This window comes from Mustela lutreola, chromosome 7 (assembly GCF_030435805.1).
Source record: "Mustela lutreola isolate mMusLut2 chromosome 7, mMusLut2.pri, whole genome shotgun sequence".
Classification (NCBI taxonomy): Eukaryota; Metazoa; Chordata; class Mammalia; order Carnivora; family Mustelidae; genus Mustela; species Mustela lutreola.
Genome location: NC_081296.1, coordinates 3,694,995 through 3,712,377, shown reverse-complemented (window position 1 = coordinate 3,712,377; position 17,383 = coordinate 3,694,995). Strand labels below are relative to the sequence as shown.

The window sequence follows — 17,383 nt, the reverse complement described above, 5'->3', positions numbered from 1 at the left end:
GAACCGGGTCTGCGCGGCGGGCGCACGAGGCTCCGGGGCGCGGACGCGGGGAGGCCGGATCCAGGGACCCGCCGGCCAGCCCCAGCGGCTCTTCCGACGGTGTTTAGAAAGGAATCAGAAACCTGGTTTTAACTAAAAACTCCTGATTTTTAAATGTTGGCAAGTAAGTTGTTGTTCTTTTTAAAACAAGATTTATGTTAGCCAGGGAGCGTCCGTGCGCATATGCGAGGAGGAGGGGCAGTAGGAGGCGGAGGCCTGCGGACTCCCCTCTGCGCCCCCAGCCAGACCCCAGGACCGGGATTTGGACCTGAACAGAAATCAAGAGTCCAGCCCTCAACCCACCGAGCCCTCCAGGCTTCCGGGAGCGCCGAGTGTTTTTAATGCCAACACCAAGCCCGCTGAACAAAACCCGCCCCTGGGCCTGGGGATTTGCCCGATTGTAGGGTAGCTCTAGTTTTCGCTTTTCGAGGAACCTTCCCCCAGTGGCTGCGCCCCTTTGCATTCCCAGTACCAATGTACTGGGGTTCCCTCTTCTCCCCAAGGAGCCAAAGCAATCTTGGAAAAGAAATACAAATATTTAACAGCAGAGCTGAGCTGTGGGCTGCTGGGGCCCAGGAGGCAGAAATCTCAAGTTTCTTCCCTGGGGAGTCCCTGTGTCTGCACTGAACCCTGGCCGGCTTCCCCAAACCCCAGCTGAGGGCCTTCTGTGTGCAGGGCGGGTGTCTCTCCCTTACTCCACAGAGCAGCTCAGTGTGGTAGAGATGAGCATCTCTGTGTCCCCCCCCCCCGTCAAGCTCAGAGAGCTCAAGGCTCAGCGCGAGGCGTGGGCCTGGTGAGCGCTGAGTCACACTTGGACATGTCGTGTCACTGTATTGCCCTCGTGAAGTGAACACGACACTGTACAGGAACTCACGGCACTTAACATTTTTAAAATAATAACTTTTTTTTAAAAGGTGTGCAGATTTGCTCGAGGTGACACAGAGAGTCAGGGACAGAGCTGTGTGGGTCTCCCTAAACTGCAAAGTAACAGAAAGACAAGCCACCCTGTAGCTAAACTGTCCCCAAACACCCACTTTATGGATCTCGGCATTTATCAGAAGAAATGTTGATGGAGACTGAGGTTCAGCTGTTCCGAAAGAGCTTTTAAATTGTCTTTCGTACAAGAGAGTGAGTCTGTGGGAGACCTGCCGCACCAGAGATCTGGGGCTCGGGCACCTGGCAGGGCAGGGCCTGGGCAATGTCAGAGCCTCGAGCAGTTCCAGCTCCCCCCACCCCCCACCCGCCAGGGCCCAGAGGGTCCAGGGGACAGGCTGGGCCTCAGCTATGTCTGCCTATTTCATTGACCCCCTAGAACTTGCCTGGGAGACCTTAGAGACAGGGAAGAGAGAGAAACGGTAACCCGGGGGGGGGGCAGGGTGACCCCCACCTGGGTTTGCACACGTGTAGCATGGCGGGGTCCCAGGTGCCAGAAAACCAGCCCCAGGCAAACCGAATGGGCCGGCTTGCCTTCCTCCTGGGACCTCGTCAGACTGAGGGAGAGAGGCCATGCCATGGGTTTCTGTCCTGGGAAACGTCTTGGGACCAGTCTCCCCATTTCTAAGGCTGTGGCTTGGCTAGAACCTGGGAGGCTGCCTCTCCCCTGTTCCTCGAGTTATGAACCTGGGTCTTGCTGACCGAACTGCTGCCCTGTCTTCGTTTCTAGCCGGCCGTCTCCCTGGGGTGTCTCGGAGCAACCGCTGGGATTACTCATGGAGGCAGCTGGACCCCCGCAGGGGCAGCGCCCCCTGCCCCACATCCGCCCAGTGTGGTGGCTAGGGGGTTATTCATTCTTGGCACAATTCAGAAAGGAGCCCATCCACCCCCAGGCAGCTGAAAGTGGCTTCACAGATCTCTGTTTACTTGGCATTTTAACCAGTGACTTGAGAGCCGAGAAGCATCTGGTGGAAAGGTCAGGGCCGGGGCCGTGCTCATGTGCTGTTCAGCCGAGTCTCCACACCCTTCCCGGCGCGACAAGCAGATCAAGGAAGCCTGTCCCCGGCTGCTGCGGGAGGAGGCTCCTGCTCGGCCCAAGGAGGGGGTCAGGCCACAAGGGACTAAACTATGGGCACCCTGTGGCAGGTGCCCTGCAGGCCCCCAGGAAGCAGGGGAAAGCCAAACCAAGGGGTGGCTGGAGTGCGTGACTTATCAGTGCACAGAGCGGGGACGTGCGTGCCGTTTGTCAGTCAGGCCCAGCCCGCTGCCCGTGACCCTGACGATGCGCTGACAGGGGGGAGGCAAGCAAGGGAAAGGGGGTTCAGACCAGGAGGCGGAGAGCCCAGGGGCCGGAGAGCCAGGACGGCGAGCGCCACAGGCCCTGTGGGCGCACAGGCAGACCCCATCTCGCGGGGCCGGCCCCCCAGGCAGAGGGAACAGCAGGAGCGGGTCAGCGCGAGGTCCGGGTCCAGAGGAGGCCGGCGGGGGAGCCTACGCGAGTGCCCGCTTTGCCGCCGCGCTGCCTGGAGGCTGCTCGGAGCATTTTCTAAGTCTGTTCTGTCATGTGAGGATTTCTATAAAATCAACATGGAGCCGACTGCAAACTGGATGAATTTTGAAGATAAAACTCAAGGCTGTAGGGAAGTTTCACTCCCAGCTGAACGCAGAGCCCTTCAGGGCCAGGCACAGGGACCCAGAGGGACAGCAAGGTCAGTTTTGCCGTTCATGGCCCCGGGGCACTCCACCTGGGTGGGAGGGCTCCAGAATGGGCCCTTTGAGTTGGGCCTTGATGTGGGCTGGGGTTTCAGCAGGGAAGGCTGGGGCCCGGAAGGGGGTCAGGAGCCCCTAGGGAGCCAGGGAGGAGAGGCGGAAAAGGCTAGGCAGGGCCTAGTGTGGGGCAGGACGTCCAGACCGAGCTCCGACTCAGAAGCGGCAGGGGAGGGTGGGGTGAGGCTCCTGAGTCGGAATGAGGTGCCTGACGGGGCGCCTGCCTCGTGCTCACCCGTCCACGTGAAGGACCGGCCACGAGCCACTTCCTTCCAAGAGCTGGAGCTGAGAGCGCGTCAGCTGCTCCGGTGGGTTTGGGCACGAAGCTCTGGACTGGACCTCCAGGCTGGCTCTGGCTCCCGCTCCGCCGCTCCGCCGCCCTGGAACCCTGCGGTTTTGTCACCACGCCGTGCCTCGTTTTCCTCCCCTGGGAAACGGGGTGGGGAGGTAAGAAGCGTCTGGAGCAGGTCTGACACACTGCACACACGGAGGACCTGTTCTCTCCGTCAGCGATCTCACTGTTTGTTTGTTTTTTAAGATTTTATTTATTTATTTGACAGAGAGAAATTACAAGTAGATGGAGAGGCAGGCAGAGAGAGAGAGAGGGAAGCAGGCTCTCCGCTAAGCAGAGAGCCCGATGCGGGACTCGATCCCAGGACTCAGATCATGACCTGAGCCGAAGGCAGCGGCTCAACCCACTGAGCCACCCAGGCGCCCTCACTGTTTGGTTTTGAATGTGTCCTAATTTCCATTGTGCTTTATTTCTTGGCATCACTTATAAGCTTTTCCTGCAGCGTGCAGGATTTTGTTACGTTGTTAGCGGATTGTGATCGGAGGCTGGAGGTCTGCCTGGCCGGACGGCCCTCCTCCTGCCGTAGATGGTTCCGCGGCCGCTCACGGTCCATCTTTACGAAGTCACTTCCCCGAACACGTGAATGTCCTTTCTCTGTCGGCTGCGGGGCTTTGAACTTACCCCATCGATGGAGCTTGTTAATGGCATCGTTGGCATCGTTGAGGTTTTCTGTCCGTGACCTTTCATCCGCTGAGCTCCCGCTTCCCGAGAGCTGTGTCAAACCCCTGCCACCGCGGCACCGGTTGGCCCCCATAACTCTGTCGGCTTTAGCATTATGTAATTTGAGCCTCTTCCATTTTGTGAATAGAAGCTGAACGTTTCCAAGCATCTTGCTGGAGAATTATTACTTCGTATTGTTCCGCCGTGAGCTGCTGTCCCCTTCACGATGCCTTCCTGCCCCTGGGCGCCTTCCTCTGCCGCTAGCAGTGCCTACATCCCTGTCCCCGGCTTGGATCTCCTAGTCCCCACCCTCTCAGCCTGAGGGCTGTCTGCACCCTTGTGTTCAGGGGAGTCCATGCAAACAGAATAGAGGGAGACTGTGAGGTGGTTTTCAAAGCCAGTCACAGCCGCTGGGCATAAACACGTGTGTGAGCGTACATATGTGCGTACGTGTGTGTGTGCATACGTGCACGTGTGTCTGTATGTGCGTCCACGTGTGTACGCATGTACGCATGTGTATATGTGCGCATGTGTGTGCGTGTGCGTGTGCCTGTCCTTGCCCCCGCCCCTCGGCCAACGCACAGGGCCGGATGCACAGCCAGCCTGCAGCAAACGTGTGCTGGGTGTGAGCTGGCCCGCGCAGACAGTGAAAGCAGTAGCAGGTGGACAGCTGGGTCAGCTTGCAGGTGAGGGAGATGGAGGCTACGCTGCACTTCGGTGCGTGGATCGGCTTGTGGCCCTCTTGTCCACAGCTGCTGACGGTTCACTTCTCAGGGTGCGTGGGAGCCATGGACCCACGCCTCCCTCCTCACCGTCCCCTCCGCTCCAGGGGCAGGACCAGGCTGTCCCTCGAGGCCACACCTGGGTCTTGTTCCCACACTCAGGGCAGTCCCCAGTGAAGCCTCACGAGGGCCGGCTCCAAGCTGGGCTCGGGCCGTGACTGCCAACACCTCCTTGAGAGCCACAGTCCTCCTCTGGGTGAGCACGCTTCGATGGTAAGAGCCAGTGAGAAGCGCCCTGACCTGCATCAAGGAAACAATTCACAAGAACGAAGAGTCAAAGGAACTATGATGCTTATAGGATCTCCACTTTGTGGCAAGAAGTGACCCTGAAAACAGTTTGCATGGGAAGAGCACTGAGAAAAGAACACAGAGGTGTAGAAATGAATCCCTGAATCACGCATGGACACCCTCATTTTATGGGGGAAGAAACCGGAGCTCAGATCGGCAACGTGACTCACTCAGGGTCACACAGCAAGGCAGACCAGGGTCTTCTGACCAAGCGGACTCCAGGCTGAATGTCTCTGCCTCCCACACCTTGGCTGGTGTCCATGATGCGGTACATACGGACTGATTAGTGTAACTTTCTACAATAGTCTGTAAACAAGATGATATTAGGGGCACCTGGATGGCTCAGTCGGTTGAGTGTCTGTCTGCCTTCTGCTCAGGTCGTGATCCTGGGGTCCTGGAATGGAGGGCCCATGTTGGGCTCCCTGCTCAGCCGGGAGTCTGCTCCTCCCTCTCCCTCTGCCCTGCCCCCCTGCTCATGCTTTCTCTCTGACTCTTTCTCAAATGAATAAATAAAATCTTCAAGGAAAAAGAAATAGGATGATTTTTAATATTTGATTTGACAGAGAGATCACAAGTTGACGGGGGTGGGAAGCAGGCCCCCTGCTGAGCAGAGAGCCCGCTGCGGGGCTCGATCTCAAAACCCTCAGATCATGATCTGAGCTGAAGGCAGAGGTTTAACCCATTGAGCCACCCAGGCGCCCTGAAAGGATAATTTGAGAACAGGCCGCCTGGGTGGCTCAGTCATTTCGGCATCTGCCTTTGTCTCAGGTCATCTCAGGGTCCTGGGATCGAGCCCCACGTCGAGTTCCCTGCTCATGGGGGAGTCTGCTTCTCAGTCCCTCTCTCATTCCTCCCATTTATGCTCCCTGGCTCTGTTTCTCTGAAATAAATAAAAGTCTTTCAAGAAATGACCATGTAAGAAGCTATTATGTCTGATTCAGAGTGCTCACGGCTCCCGGACCGTCTCATGGTCTCTCGGGAGAGCACCCTGTGTCGCACTGCTGGTTCCTAGGGCCAGCGCTTCGGACGGCTGGGGCCTGGGTGGCCAGAAGACAGGTAGGAACAACAGCAGGGTCCTTCTCCCTGCTGTTGCTCCCACAAAACACAATCCCCTGCGCATGAGTGAGAAAGGAGCTTCACGCGGCTTTTAAAATGAACACCAAGAAAAATAATCACAATTTGGTGCTACCGATGAAGGCACTGTGGTTCTCTACTTTCCAAACACGTATCTTCTTTGTAAGCGCACACGCCCTCCAAGACACTAAGATTCTTCCCGATGGCCGATGGCCGAGCTTCAAAGAAGAGGCATTGTGCTGGAGCACCTGGGTGGCTCAGTGGGTTAAAGCCTCTGCCTTCGGCTCAGGTCATGATCCCAGGGTCCTGGGATCGAGCCCCACATTGGGCTCTCTGCTCCGTGGGGAGCCTGCTTCCTCCTCTCTCTCACTCTCTGCCTGCCTCTCTGCCTACTTGTGATCTCTGTCTGTCAAATAAATAAATAAAATCTTTAAAGGAAAAAAAAAAAAAGTCGTTGTGCTGTTCATACCAGGATCCGCTGGGGCCTGCCTTCCCTCGGGCGCAGCGCTGGCCCTGGGATAACACACCTGGTGACATTCAGGTCGACCCAAGGTCCCACCTGGACTCCTGGCCTGGACACCACGTGTGGCAAATGGGTTCTTCCTTTACATTCAAGCTCAAGTCTTCCTCCCGAGAACCGTCAGCCATGAAATTCAGGTGCAGATGGTTGCATGGATACGAGTCTGGCTCTGACTCTGACCCCTCCTCTGCAGCCCTGCTGCTGGTAATGTTTTACCGTGGCTCGGCGTTAGCACGAGCATCAACTGCCGTCGACCAGGGAAGGCATTTCAATCACGTGCCTTTTGATTTAGCTTCTGGGGCGCACGTGGGAGCTAGGGGAGAAGGTACTTCCAGCCACATGACATGCATACTGAAGATATGCCCCCCCCCCAGTCCAGGCTCACGGGAGTGCAGAAATCACCTAGCACCTCCACACCCCTGTGGGATGCATCCGTCTGTCTCCCTCATTCTTTGTGACCAACTGGCATCTACTGGGATACCTCCAAGGACAGGGAGCTTACTACCTCATGATGCTAAGGTGCTCAAAAATGGGAAAGGTCTGTCATAATCAGGGATCAAAATCTGCTCCCCCTGCTCCCACCTGGGTGGCAGGTGCACCCTCTGTGGCCACCCAGGCCAGTGATGCACCCCTCAAGCACCCCCACTCCTTCATGCACACCTCAGGCCTTCAGGTTGCTCCCTGTAGCCCCTGATTAGTCAGAGAAGCCCTAGAATCTAGAGAAGACCGGAGGCAGGCAGGCCTCCTGGATGAGAGCTCAGAAGTCCCCAGCAACGGAGGGCTACCTTCCTGCCTTCTGCTTCTCCCCCAAGGACTTCACAGATGCTTACAGCTTCCTTCCAAGCACAAAGGTGACACCTAAGTGGGAGTCGAAGTGGGAGTCGGAGTAAGTCCTTAGAGGGTGAGGAGTGGACCTCATACAGTTGGCAGGCTGGGGTGGGCAGAGTGCCGCAGGACATCCAAGCCCTGGACCTGGTAGGATCCCCAGCGTTCAGGTAGGACAGGACACTGAGGCTGGGCGGGAAGGAATTCATCACCCTGGGTGGCCCAGAATGCTGGTGGGGCGCTCTCAGCTTAAGGAACCTCCATGGCCCCCCTGGGAGCGGTGAACACCGGCCAGACGCCAGACACTGCTTCTTGACGTCATCAACCCCCACCCGGACCCCTGCAAGAGACCCACTCTGCCCCATCGCTCCCAGTACTGACATGGAGGGAGCTGTCCTCACTGAGAATCCCACTTCCCGGGGTTCAGGCCTGGCTGGCCATGCAGCTGCTGGGGCCGCTCGGCTCTTCGCCCTCGCCGAATTCCGGGCACTGCACGAGGCAAGGAGCAAGCTGGGGCGGCTGTTGGAGTGGGCGAGGCAGACAGAGCTGGCTCCGCGGTTGGCTCGGTCAGCACCCCCAGAGCGCGGGGGCCTCGCCAGGCTCTCAGCAGGGCTGAGCGCAGCGGCACACAGGCCGGGCAGGGGCAGCAGCGGCAGGTGTCCAGCGTGGCCCGTGGCGGATACCCTCGGACGGCAAAGGGCGGAGTGAAGCGCAGCGGGCACAGGTGTCCGCCACCGCGCCCCGCTCCCCACGCTGTCGGGGCGGCCGGCAACCCTCAAAGACTGGGCCGTCGGGCGTGGAGACTGTGTGAGCATCCGCGACCCCCCGCGCCGCACCCTTTAGGCTCAGCTGCGGTCGCGCACCACGCTCCCAGTGTGGACGGGCCGCGTCCGCTCCTCCCGCCCGGCGACGGCCGCGAGGCTTCCGGGCTCGGGTAGCGCGGCTGGAGCGGCGCGGGGACCCGCCCCGCGGTGCGCTTGGCCCGGACGGTGGAGGGGGAGCCCGGGCACAGCACGTGGCGCCCGCGTCGTGCCCGCCTCTCCACCCGCGGGCCGTTCATGCGAGAGCTCTGCAGCCCTCGGTCCCCGAGCCCGCCGCGCGCGGCCGTGGTGCGGGAGCCAGCCTCGACGGCGCGGACCCCAGCCGCGGCACCCGCCCCGCCTGCTCCGGGGCTAGCTCCTCCCGCTCCGTCCACTCCGCCCCCTCCGCGCTCCTCCCGCTCCGTCCACTCCGCCCCGCCCCCTTCGGCCGCCCCGCCCCCTCCGCGCTTCGCTCCGCCCCCATTCTGGGGTCCGCGCCCCCTCGGGCCGCTCCCGGGCGGGGAGAGGCGGGCTTGCGGCGCCGCGCGGCGGCACGTGGGAGAGGGGACTGGTCGGCCGCAGGCGAGCCCCGCCCCAGGGCCTCCGGGCCTTGTCTCTAGGGCCGCCCTTCTGCGATTCCTCGTGACGGAGGCCCCGGGGCAGGGGAACCGTCACGAGGGTGCTCCGCGTCCAGCTGCGCAAGCCGGACCTTCCGCCCCCCGCCCCGCGCCCTCGGACCCCCCTCGCCTGAAGAAGGTGCTTCCCCCGCGCGGCAGCCGTGGGCCCCGCTCGCCCCAACCCCGTTTTGGTCTGTTAACGTATCCGGGCCCTCATTCGTTCCCAAGGCCGGCAGGGCTGCCGCACGGGGCCTGGACACCGAGAGGTGACTAGGGCAGCCCGGGGAGCAGAAGCCGACGGTGGGGGGGGGGGGACGCGCCCTGCTGAGCGTACTCAGAGTAGGGGGCCCCAGACCAGGAAAGCCGGGAAGTCTTCCTGGAGGAGGCGGCTTTGCGCTGCTCACAAGACTCGGCTTGACGCACTCCGGTGACTTCCTCTCCAAACTGGAAGGAAGTTACATTTCCTGCTTTGGCCCCGTGGCAGAGACAGACCCACAGCGGGGGCTTCAAAGCAAATCCAGAAACGAACCCCAGACCGTGGAGGTCGGGGCTGGAATCTTAAGGCATGGTATTTGTGAAGGCGCCCGGGCAGCGTCCGTGTGCGCCGCCCTGGCCTCTGACCTAGGGGAGCCTAAGTGGCCTGAGTGGCTCTCCTGTCGCAGATCTTCCTGTGGCCTGGCCGACTCCTCAGCGCTGGCGTGGACCCCAATGCCACCCCTCAGAAACGCCTTCCCTCCGCGACCCGCTTCCTCACGTCCCAGGACAGTGCACACTGTGTGTGTGGTAGGCACTCTGCTGAACACTAGGGGGGCCGCCGCCCTGGGGAGCCCACCTTGTGCTGGGACGTAGGATTGGGGTCTTGCTGGGGGTGCAGACAGACAGGAGATGAGCTGGTACAGGGAACGAGCAGCAAACAGAACAGAACAGGGAAAGAAGACAGAAGGTTAGTAACTGAGCAGGAAGTTCCAGGACTGTGAGGTGTCTGGGCTGAAGGACGGGAGGGCCCCCGGGGAGAGGAGAAGACCACAGTCCCCTTTATGTCACTAGCCAGCCATGTGTCCTGGGGCTGACCCATGACCCTTGCCTGTCTGTAAGGGAGGAGAAAGATAACCCCTGGCCAGGGTCATGGGAGAAGTAGCCCAGCGAATGGGGGAAAGGTCTTAGCCCCGCCGCTGTGGGCCCTTGCTCCTCCTTCCCTTCCTCTCTCCCTCCCCCGCCTCCGTCCTCCCCCCCTCCTCATTCTCTGCCCCTCGCCCCCCTCCTCCTTCTTCCCTTCGTTCCCAGGTTCCTCTCGGGAAGACAGTCCCCCACGGGCCTTAGCTCTGGCCTTCTTTCCTGCCCTCATCAGGAACAATGGCACCGTGTGCCACCAGGAGCTGGGAGGCGGTCCTCAGAGGCCAGATTTTCCCTATGTCTTCTGTCCCCACAACCAGACCTGCTCCCAGGCCTCTGCCTCCCTTGCCCAGGAGGAGAATCAGCAAGACGTGGGATTCCCCGCCCAGTTCTCAGAAAGGGGGAAATGAACCTGATTACCCAGCTCCAGTCTGGGCCGGACGCTGATTGAACTAGGAATCTGATAGAAAGTTTGCAAAATTAGGAGGATTTCTTCTTCTGGTGGGAGATGTCACGGTGTATCAGGTGGCTGGGGTTTTAGTCTCTGTGCTCTAGCCATTAATGTGCTGTGCAGTTTGGGGCAAGTGACTTGCCTTCTCTGGTGTCTGCTTCCTCCTCTGTAAAATGGTCTGTAAGTCCCCTTGTGTTCTCATACCCTAAGAGCTCTCTGGGTACCTGTTGTCTTCATTCATTCATGTAGGACTTCTGGGGTGTTTAAGCCCAGGTCCTTTTTTCTCCTCTGCAGTAAGAGGGGAAGTCACACCACAGCATGCCCCCAACCAAAACCCTCCACGACCTCCTGTCCCATTTAGAGTAAGGTCCTTACTCCTCACCTGGGTATAGGCCCTGTCTGATCTGGTGCCTGCACTCTGACCTGTTAGAGTCCTCCAACCTCACACTCTGTGCTGGGATCCACCTACATCTGCCGGGGCCTCCCTCCAGAGCCCAAACCTTTGCTCACCTCCTGGGCCTTTGCACTTGCTAGAACCTCTGCTTGGCACTTTTCTCAGTTTCCTCCAAGACTGGCTTCTTCTTACCCAACAGGTCTCAGATCAAATGTTGCCTCCTCCAAGAAGTCCTCCCTGACTACCTATAATCCCCAACCCCATTCCACTTCAAGTCTCCCTCTCATCACCCTAGGATAAAAAAAAAAAAAAAAAAGGCTTTTAAGTAACTTTTTTTAAAGTAAACTTTTAAGTAAAATGTAAAATCCACAGACCACCCACATGCCTATGTGTCATAAGAGTACGGATGATGGGTTTTCACAAACCAAACACACCCATATAACCAGCACCCACATCAAGAAGCAGAGCATGACGCATGGGGGGGGGAGCGGTTGGTGAAGGACCGTCATGTGGACCAGCATCCACTCTTACCCCAGGAGCTCTGGGGGCATCGGGGAGCATAGAGAGGGAGGAGCTGAGTGGGGGCACACGGTGCTGGGGTCCTCGCAGAGGATGTAGGCCAGAGAGGGAGGGCTGAGACCTGACTGGGGCCTGCAGGACTCATTCCTGAGCACGTGTGAGCACACCTTGTGTGGTGGGCCCTGTGAGGAGACCCCCTCCGGGCCCTGGGCCGGCAGAGCTGGAGGGGCCGTGGAGGACATGGGCTGGAAAGTGCCTCCACCAGGATGGTGGGGGGGGTGTCCCAGAGAGGGCCGGAGGGTGGATGGAGCCAGGGGAGGGGGCAATGCTGAGGCTGCGGTGTGGGGAGGGGACACCTCTGGTGTCCAGGCCCAGGGCCAGGATCGTCACAAAAATCAGCTCCTCTCCCTTACGGCCCCCTGTGAGATGGGGGACGGGACCCCATTCCCACGGGAGGGAACTGGGGTGCCTCGGCTCTGCTCTGTGATGCTCTGATGGCATCTCCAAGGACCCGCACTCGGGATCTCCCCAAGACGAAGCAGTCACAGCAGGGAGAGGGTCGCAGGTTGGGGACATTTCGTTTTCTTTTGTAAAAGGAGTCTCTTGGCTATTGTTACGACAGTGGAAACAGAGCACTTCCACAGATCATGTTTCACCAGGGATGTGGTCCATGTTTTTCCCTTTGGATGAATTCCCCCGCAGAGAGATTACAGGTGGCTGAGTCACTGGGCGCGCTGCTCCTGGGCTTCTGCCGCTCTGTCCCTGCCAAGGCCCCCCTCGGCCTCCCGGAGCGCCAGGGTGTGTGCGGGGAATTCTCCGAGACCATGTGCCCAGCGGTCCTGGACGGCCTCCAGGACACGCAGGGCTGGGAAGCAGGGGACAGCGGGTGGCAGTGGGGATAGGCCTGGCTCGGGAGCCCCCTTAGAGCGGCACCCCCACCCTGCCACAGATCGTGTGTGTGTGTGTGTGTGTGTGTCTCAGAAAGGTCGGAGCAGGGTTGGCGGCCATCCAGCTTCCTTGGAGCACTGTTTGCCTCTTTAAATCTTGAACGCATGTTACTTGGATATATATGGAAACTAAACACCAAAAGACAGATACGTTTACAAATTTGACAGGTGCCAAGAGCTTCACGGGTGCGCGGTCCGACACTGCCTTCCTCGCCCCTCAGGACGAGTGTCACCAGGGCTGTGTTCTGGGAACTCAGCCCGAGCGGCTGGGGAGGTGGGACGGCATGAGCCTGGGGCTGGGCGCATGCAGACCTGCTCTGGGTCCTGCGCTGTCAGTTCCTTGTGACGTCATGGCAGTGACATAAGCTCTGTTTCTCTCGCCTGCGAATGGGATGGTGATGCTCATCTTGCAGGGCTGCTGGAGGGTCAACTAGAAGATTCTGGTAAAGCGTCCGTCATGTACAGGAGCCAGTGTTAGCTCAGGTAAAGCGTCCGTCATATACAGGAGCCAGTGTTAGCTCAAGCGGCCGTAAGTGGGTGGTGGGTCGGGGGGTGGTGCAGGGTCCACACCGGGTGCACGGGACCTGCTATCCGTAGGCCCAGTGGCTAGGGCACCCTGAGGCCAGAGCCCAGGTGTCTGCTGTCCTGGAGCCTCCCTTGTGACCCACTCCAGTCCCAGACAGCTCCCCACGGTCTCCCCAGAACATCTGCCCACTCTTCAGAGAAGCGACACCCCCCCCCCCCACCTTGCACTTGGACTTGGGCTTATCTCTTTCATAGCATTTCACGCCCGAGTCACAGGAGTGAGAGTGCGAGACCTGAGCTCTCAGTCAGAAACCGTGTTCCTGGGAACTGGAAGGCCGCCGCTGGCCTCTTGCTCGTGGAGTTATGGGAGAGAATTCTGCGCATTTCCGACCATGGTCTTCGAGACCGTTTTCCCCGCTCTGGAAAACTCCGGATGGGACTTTTCTCGAGTCCCCGAGAGCTGGCTGGTGAGGAGGCAGAGAGGCTGTGTTCCAGGGTGGACCGGTTGGCTTTTTCTCCATCGTGCTGGATGCCGGCACACCCTTCCAGCCTGGATGTCTTGGTCCCTCCGCTGGAGAGGCGCCCTCTTTGCTTGAAGGTCTCCCTCTGAGCTCTCCGGGTCTCCTGGTGTTTGGATGTTGGATTTTTGGAGCTTTAGAATAGGGAGAAGTTTTCCTTTTGATGTAGGCACATCTATTAGCTTTCTTTCCCCTACAGATTTTGCTGTTGATTTCATCTTTAAAGTATTCTTCCCAACCCCCAAATTATATAACCTGCTCCATTTTTAATGTTGGCGAGAGCAACTTCGTCATAAGGCTCGTGCTGTTTTCCTTCAGCTGATTCTGCTCCACTGCGGGCAGCACACGTGAGTTTTCCTCGGGTGAATCAAGGAGAGAAACAATGTATCGGTTACAAAAAGAAGAAAAAAAATCCACATAATCTATTTTATCCAGAATTTTATTACCAGCAAGATTCTGTTTTTCTTTCTTCTTTCCTTCCTTTCTTTTTTAAAGATTTTACTGTTACATAATCTTTACACCCAGCGTGGGACTCGAACTCATGACCCCAAGATCCAGCGTCCCCTGCTCCCCTGACCGAGCTGGCCAGGAGCTCCGAGATTCTCGTAAATGTCAAAGCAAGTATTTTCTTTACAAAAGTTAATAACACGCATAGGAAAAAATGTTAAAGGACAAGCGAGCAGAAAGGGCTCCCAGGCCCTCAGTAAATGCAACAGAAAAGCCAAAGAAGTTTTCAGATTATTTCTAGATGCAGGGATGTGGGACCCCGTTGCTGAAGGGGTGGCAGGTCGGAGAAGGAGCGCAGCGGAGGTGATGAGCCCTGGAACCTGCGGGTCGGAGGTGGGGGAGCAGGACCCGACTGTGCTGGGCTCCGGCTGGGGGCGCGGCTCAGGAGAAGAGCTGCTTGGATTCACAGGCAACAGTTTTCTCCCGGGGTCCTGGTGGGCGCTGGCCCGGGAGACCAGGCCCGGCCCCTGAGGGCTGCTGGGCTCTGGGTGGAAGCCAGAGCTGACGGCAGGGAACAGCAACACCATCAGCAGGGTCCCCCTGGACTGAGCCTGGCTCCTGGCTCCTGGCACTGGAGAGGCGTTCGGAAAGGAAGCCTCTGTGAATCCTCATGAAGGGGAAGGGGCCTGTTTCCTGAGTACCTGTCTGCCCAAGGAAACAGCTCTGGGGGGAGGCGCTGCAACACAGAGGCTCCCTTGATGACCACAGCCCACACTGGCCATCTGGGGAGTCAGAGCGTGCAGCGGCCAGAGACCCAAGTGCCGCAGGCAGGCCTGGCCAGGCCCCGACACCTGCACGTGTGGGGCCCTCGGCAGAGGACGTGGACTGTGTGCTCTGCACTTCTCCACCTGCACGCCCAGGAGAGTCGTGACCTCTACTCCACCTTGGGAGCAGGACGTTGCAAGACATCGTATGTAGGGCGTGGGGCTTGCACAGAGGACTCGGTCTGCGTTCGGTGTTCCACTTGGGCCTCCATCTGTTTACTCTTCTAACTGCCCAATGGCAGTGAGACAGCAATGGCTCAGGACTCCCCAGAGGGACAGCTGCTGGGACCCCCATGCTGCTGTCCCTTTCCGTGAGGCAGACCCCCCTCCAAGCTTGGGTAGCTGGTGCTGTGCATCAGAGATGGGGACAAATTGGCTCCAGTCTCCGGGCATCCGCAACAATGCCAGTCAGGCCTGGGCTGGTGGCTCAGCGACCCTTCCAAGGCAAGCATCCCTTGTGTGTCCCACACTTAGTCCTGTCCCACGGCGGGGGCGGGTGTTGGGGCAACCTTGCTCAGCAGTCTGGCCCCTACGCCAGAATTTAGAATGACTTTTGCAACTTTTGGGATGTACTGGAGTGGAAGGGACCCACCAAAAAAGTTTCTTTAATCTGGGGCGACCTACCTCCCTGTCAAGGTCACAAACATGCAGGCCCAGGACTTATAAGCCCAGAGCTGGGCCCGACCCACAGATGAGCTCCCCCTCGTGCACAGGGGAGGGTCCCCGCCAGACAGTGCTGCTTAGTGGGTAGAACACAGACTTCTTCCCCCGTGCGGTTCACAGTCCGGTGTATTCTCGGCCCCATGTTAACCAGGGCTGAGAAGCATCTCCAGGCTAGGCCGCTCACTGAGAAAAAGCCAGGGGCCGTTCGAGCGGAGCGTGCTGCCCCAAGCGTCCACACTCGTTTCCTGGGAGGATTCGTGGGAAACTGAGGCAGAAATGGCCCCCGGGAAGGGGCACCGAGGGGCTGGGGATGACCGACTTTGGGAGGAGGAGTACTTTTCACTGTATGTAAAGGTTGAACGTTTACCCTGTGCTAGCCTGGCCCCCAGAACACAAAGCACAACGAAGACACTAGAACTAAGCTCTTCGGTTTGCCACACAGGCCTTTGAACGACTTCATCTTCTCGCCAGAGATTTGCAACCTGGACACTAGTGACGTTTGCACTGGACAACCCCTTGCGGTGGGGGCTGCCCCAGGCACCGTGGGAGGCTCGGCGGGGTCCCCGGCCTCTACCCACCGGCTGCCCATGGCACCTCCCCCTTGGCTATGACGACCAAAAATCTCTCCAGACATTGCAAAATTCCACGGAAGTGAAATCACTGCTGGCTGAGAACGACCGCCCGAGAAAACCTGCAAAATGGGGAGTGGGGACCTGCGTCTCCGTCAGCCGGATACGACAGTCCAGGCCCACAGTTTTCATTAAATTAAAAAAAATTGTGTGCCTCATTTTACCGTTGTTACCTATTCGTTTATAACCCTAAACAGACTGGGCTCCGCTCTGCTCGCTACCTTTTAAGCAACCTGTCAATATACACATGGAAACAGAGAAGCAGGACACTGCCAGCTTCTCCTTCAATTGGGTGAGTTTCTGGTCACCTTTTAGCAAAGTTAAATCTCCCTGGGGGTGTTGGGCAGCCTCGCACTGTGATCACGGAAACTTAAGCTACCAAGGTTGGGGTGGGGGAGTCTGTAATTGGACCTTCTGGACAGTTACATCAAACATGCTGAAAGATCATCTCTCTCGTTTGGTTCAAAACGTACTCTTTGCTCCCCAAATTTGGAGTTGGCCTTGTCTTTCTGGCTGGGTTATGCCCCACGTCCCGAGGGCAGCACTGAGCTCGCCGGGCCTTTGCATCCCGGGCTGTCCAGCCTGGTTTGTGAGGAGGGGCGCGCGGGATAAAGGTCAGGACCTGGGACTGGAGCGGGAGCAGGCGGCACTGTTGTCAGCCGTCAGAGAAGCCTCCGGTCAGTCTCGATGGCTGGCCGCGGGAGGGAGGGTGGCAAGTTGCGGGGCTGGCCAGGGAGGGCTGTGTGTCCCCTCACCGGGTCGTCTTGGTCTCTTGGGTGTCCTGTGCTGGGGGCTGCGTCCCGCAGGCGAGTACGACCCGACGTTGCATCTCACGGTGGTCGGGTTCGCAGAGCCACGCACAGACCGCAGGCATTCTGGTGATGGGCGCCATGACGGGCGGGGCAGTCGGGGCTCTCAGAGCGCCGAGAAAGGGGAAGGGGAGACCGCCCGTGAGCGCTGACATGGTCAGTGTCTGCAAGGACAAGTCTCGGGGGTACCAGGTCTACGCCCACTTCTCCCGTCACTGCACGGGGCTGGCTCGTACCCCTCCGGCACTCCTCCGGTCGCTCCGCTCAAACGGCCTGTCCTCAGGTGCCCTCCCTGACCGTCCTCCAGTCTCCCAGCTCTACCCCCAACCCCCGCCCCCGCCGCAGCCCCTCTCAGCGGGGGGCCTTGTTTCCATGTCCGTCTGCTATGCCCCTGGTCTGGGCGCCTCTTTTGGAGCGAGGCTCTTGACAACGGATACCGTGTCTGTGTTGTTCACTGACTTCCCCACATCTGCAGGGTGAGGAGGAGACGGGCCTGGCCGATGAGCGTGGAGTGGAGGAGCGGGGTGGGGGGCATCTCTAGCATGCTCGGGGCAGGCCAAGATGAGGACTGAGCAGGGTCTAGGGGCTCGTGCACCAAAACGGAGGCTGGAGGAGGCGTGAGCCTGGGGAACCCACGGGAGGGGAGGGGTCCACATGTCCCCTGGAGAGTGGGACTGAGGAGAGAAGCAGAGCAGGTGCTGGAGGGGTGTCCCGTCCACGGGGGAGCAGTATCCATGCCTTTCAAAGGAGAGAGGCCAGAATGCTTTCAGATGGAGGGTGAGCAGCCGTGGGGACCAAGGAAAGAGGGGGCCCCAGAGCACGGTCCCTGGGGAAGAAGGAGGGAACGGTAGAAGCATTTGTCTCCAGCCGCTGGAGGGTCTAGATGA

At 59.0% G+C, this 17,383-nt stretch overlaps 1 long non-coding RNA gene across 2 annotated transcripts; it reads left to right on the top strand.

The window, feature by feature from the left end:
* Positions 1–8,624: 8,624 nt before the first annotated feature.
* On the top strand, positions 8,625–15,845 carry LOC131835483 (uncharacterized). Of its 2 annotated transcripts, none has more exons than XR_009355183.1 (3): positions 8,625–8,923; positions 9,320–9,440; positions 9,942–15,845. It is a non-coding gene; the product is annotated as an uncharacterized LOC131835483 (long non-coding RNA). The 2 variants fall into 2 exon arrangements; XR_009355182.1 differs by having other exon boundaries at positions 8,628–8,796.
* The last annotated feature ends 1,538 nt before the right edge of the window (positions 15,846–17,383 follow it).